We start from the raw sequence: 4,878 nt of genomic DNA, 5'->3' as shown, positions 1-4,878 counted from the left end.
GTGTCGAAGGCCAGGGTAAAGAGTTGTGTATTCAGCATTCGCTTGAAACAGCAAAGTGAAATTTCCAGGTGCACTTTTGGGGAGAGGGAGTTCCACAAAGCCTCTCCTCCTCCAGGAGGGGAGGGGTTGTGAGCGGGAGCCGGCTCCGGCATAGGCGGGGGGCGTTGCCCCCAGCCTTACCTTTTCCCGCCGCCGCGCCGCGCCCCTAGCTGGCAGCCAATAGGGCTGGAGCAGGGGCGGGGTTTTGCTGTTCCTTAGGCAGCCGCGGCGGCTCTTTCCGCCATTTCGCGTCGCTCGCTCGTCGGATCACCCGCCCACCCTCCCTTAGGTTGATTTTAGGGTAGGACATTGCTATGGACTTCGGTTGGTCGCCTTGTTTGGGCAAGGGGCCTGGTAGGAGTTTTTGTCCAAGTGGCAAATTGGCTCAGCCTCTTTGGTTTTTTGCCTACCTCGTAGCAAATTGTCACAACTCTGTTAGATTGGCGGTTAGGCATTGGGTTAAGTGTGGTATCGGAGGGGTAAGGTTCGGGCCATCGCCTAACCCTCCAAATGCTGGGTATTCCGTAAAGGAATCCGGCGGTTGTGGATCCTGTCCGACGCCTTGTTGGTGGCTAGGGCCATGGCACGACCCCGGTGACTTCAGGGGTGGAGCTTCAGTTGTATTTCGCATCAACAGGCTCCACCTCCTGGGCAGTTAACCCTTGAGAGACTCCACGCTCTGCGGGGGGAGTCTACTGTAGTTTGTTCAACCCAATGCCTATGCCAATACCACTCACATGCTGTAACCAATAAAGTTGTGGCCTTTTTCCTTCCATTAACCAAAAATTATGTGTCATTGTGTTTTATTTCTGAATGCGGGAGATGGGTCCTCGAGTCACAACCTTGGGACTGCAGTAGAGAATGCCCTCTGCTGGGCAAAATCACCACAAGTTTTGAGGGCAGCTGAACTACCAAGAAGGCTCCTTCTGCTGTTCTCAATAGAACCATTTCTGCATCTTCAGCCCAGCCACCAAAGGAGGCAGCAGAAGCTGAGGGTGCAGGCAGGTCAAGCCTGATGCTGGCCAGTGGATCCCAGGCCGGCTCAGCCCTGCTCCATCATTAGGATGCCCCATTCGGGGGCTTTCCACTGGGCTTCACTGGTGGGGATACTGGCAGTGGCCCTTCCACCCATCCATATGCCCCGTGCCAGGACTCTGGCAGCAGCCTGCATAATGTGGGGTGGGGTGGATCAGAACCTAAATTTACCTGTATAAAACTTAATAGCGTACTAGGTTTGTTGTTGTTGTTGTTGTTGTTGTTGTTGTTGTTGTTGTTGTTAAAATTTGAGCATCAGTTAATGTTTAAACAGTTGGGTTAATGCCGCTACAATTCATTGGATGCAGGAAAGACTTTGGTGCTGTAACAAGAATATGATCATGATTATTTTGTAGCAGAAAAGGAAGGAATCTATGAAGGAGTATTAATAATACACAAATACCTTTTGTGTTTCCTACTGTAGTGATAATAGCTCTGGTATTGTGATAGCTAAAGGGAATATGAAAATACACACAGTCCCAAGTTCTTTTGTCTTACTATAAATACTTTCCTAAGTTGGTTCTGGAGTGAAAATGTTTCTTTAAATTCTCCTTCTCTTTTTATGCAGGGCTGGGGAGAGAGAATGGAATGGCCACATGTTTTTCTATTGTGCATCATTATTCAGGGTGGGTTTTTTTTTGCTTCCTAGCTTGGAAAGATGATTAGTGCCTCAAAATGTCGTCGGTGGGTGGAGAACGGATGGAGATGCTGAACACAGCAGTTAGCTGATATAATATTGCTACAGTGTTTGAATAGCAAGAAATTTCATTTCCTGGGTAATATTATTCAGCTACTGGAACAGTTTTAAGAACACCCATTACAATTCTAGGCTACTAATGATCCAGAAACTCAATGGAACTCTTGGTGTAATATATACACGCATCAAATATGGGACAGCTTGTATTAGGCATTGTTGAAACTGAAAATAATGGTTCTGGGGTGTGTGTGTGTGTGTGTGTGTGTGTGTGTGTGTGTGTGTGTAAGTAAAATAATTATCTATGAGAAAGCATTACACTGGTAACTGAAGGCCTCTGGATTTAATTCCTTGAGGAAATGCAGATGTCATAAGGTTTCATGTTACTGAGTCTGCATATTTGGGGTCAGCAACCATTTCCCTTATTGCACAGACCCTAATCAGAACAAGACCCTTATCCCTGTCAGGCGAACCTGACTAGATTATCTCCTTACCCTTTCTGACTTAGCAGTTCTGGTCACCTAACCTCACAAAATGCAATCTAAAGCTGAGGGAAATTTCAGAAAAGGGCAATCAAAATTATCAAAGGGATGGAGTAACTCCACAATGAGGAAAGATTACAACGCTTTTTAGTTTAGGAAAAATGGTAAGTAAGAAGGGACATGGCCAGGGATGTCAGAGGGCATCATTTTCCATTCCACCCTGTGTTCGTCACATGCAACACTACGGTTTATCTTCCACCAAAAACTACACTATTTGTCTCACTGCTGTGGTGAACTAACATAACTTGCATAACCTACGCAATTAATTATATAAGTTACATCATTCCACCCAATTAATTCTAGTGCAAAGGAAACAATGCATATGAGGAAGGGAAATGTAATCAGTTACGTATCATTTGTGGACTGAAAGCAACAATAGCAGTGAATACTGATCAGTATTCTCTGGATTGCGTTCCGGACATGGAATGAACAAGCAAACATTGGCTCCAATTTCCATTTCCATCAGAGTTCTCTGACACCCGTCAACATGCTTGAGCTGTAGAAGATTAAACATGCTATGGAGAAAGTGGGTAGAAAGGCATAATGCTAGAACCCAGGGGGCATCCAATGAAGGTGAACGTTGGAAGATTGAAGATATACAAAGGAAAGTACTTCTTTACACAGTGCATCGTGAAACAATGGAAGTCTCTGCTACAAGACATAGGGATGGGTGTCAACACGGATAGCTTTAAAAGAGAATTAGACAAAATCATTGTTAAGTCTCTCGGTGGCTATGTTCCATACTGCCAGAAGCAGTGTGCTGCTGAATACCAGATGCTGGGAAACACAAGGGGGGAGAATCACAGAATTGTAAAGTTGGAAGGGGTCACAAGAGCCATCCAGTCCAACCCCCTGCAATCCAGGAATCTTTTTTGCCCGTTGTTGGGCTCGAACCCTCGACCCTAAGAGTCTCATGTTCTACCAGCTAAGCTATCCTGAGTGCTGTTGCACTTGTATTCTTGCTTATACACTGCCATAGACATCTGGTTGGCCACTATGAACACAGGATACTGCACTAGATGGGTCTTTGTTCTGCAATATGGCAATCCTGCCATAGACATGAAAATTTGGTAGCTGTAACCATAATATAACTAAAATAGTAATGCTGCAATCCTGTGCACAGTTAGCTGGGAGTATGTCTTTTTGAACTCAATAGGACTTACATTTGAATAGACTTGCTTCCATTATAAGCAAATGAAATACAAAGTTGCTGCTGTGTGTGTGTGTGTGTGTGTGTGTGTGAGAGAGAGAGAGAGAGAGAGAGAGAGAGAGAGAGAGAGAGAGAGAGAGAGACTCCTAAGTGCTTCGCTCATGAGTTCATAATAATTTCAGAGGGGTGAAAGAAATATCAGTCAAGATGAAGCAATGTATATCTATCTATGATGACCTCATGTTCTTCACGTTTCTGTCATGAATGATATCCTGTCTATGAATTTAGCTGCACAAAACAGCTCACACCTGCCACTAATCTCCATTTTCTTTAGCTTATTGATGGAAAGCCAATAACAAAGAGCTGTGGCGTTCCCTGGATGATCACAATTATGGGCATGTAGGTCATAAAGCTGTTTGGCTACAAACTCCACGGGCCATTTCATTTGTTGTTTTCATTAGCCAGGCAACCATTCCCCAAGAGACACTGGGGACTCCTTCAGTGTGTTTAATGGAATCTCTGTGATGTAATTGTCAAAATCCTGGTTGCTATATATGGCAATTATTCCAGACAGATTAGATGACATAGAACAGATGGGCTGCTTGCCTGCTCACTTCTGGCCCCCAACTTTACTCTTTTCTCATATTTAGAGCGGTGCAGTAAAACTGCTCCAACTAAATTAGCATGGCTGCAGCTCTTAGATCTTTAATACAAGTGATTGGGGGATTGGGTTGGAAGTCAAAGAATTCAGAGCGAACATTATTTCCTCATATGGTAGATCTATTTGGGTTTCTGCAGAGGAAAAGAGTTTCCAAAACTGGTTGATTGTTCTGAAGAATACATTGCCATCCGAGGCAGGACTTATACTAACCCCTGAAAGCTAGGCATAGAAAGCTGTAACTGCAATGGCTTCGCCTGCTCCTAAACTTTCAACCAGAAGTAATTCATAAACCTTTAGACTAATTCAGACTCTGGTGTATTTCTGTGTATAATCCTATCCTGCGCTACTTGGAAACATAAATTTATATCCATTGGGAAATGAGAAAATGCATGACTTAAAGTAAGACTGGTGGCATTGCTTTGTATTTAATGAAGGGAAGCTGTTGATTACAAATGCCACAATGGTTAGGGTTTTTGAGGGGGGGGGGGCAGAAGAGTGTATACAGTCCCCACTACAAAGTGATGATGCACTTACCAAGTAATGAAAAACCATGTCTTCACCAATAAGAGAATCCTTCATTTAAACTTGTGCCTATTGTGAAGGAAAACAAGACTAGCTATTACTATTTTTGAAGCTCTGGACCCTTCATAGAAGTTAAAATAGTAGCAAAGAGGCCCAATTGAAAACATCTATTTTCAAAGCTTCAGTCCCTGACCGTAAACACCGCTTCCCAACACTGGAGGAGCTGCACTTGTTG

Source organism: Lacerta agilis, chromosome 4 (assembly GCF_009819535.1).
Source record: "Lacerta agilis isolate rLacAgi1 chromosome 4, rLacAgi1.pri, whole genome shotgun sequence".
In the NCBI taxonomy this organism is placed as follows: Eukaryota; Metazoa; Chordata; class Lepidosauria; order Squamata; family Lacertidae; genus Lacerta; species Lacerta agilis.
The sequence above is the reverse complement of the archived record's forward strand: the minus strand, read 5'-3'. Positions refer to the sequence as shown.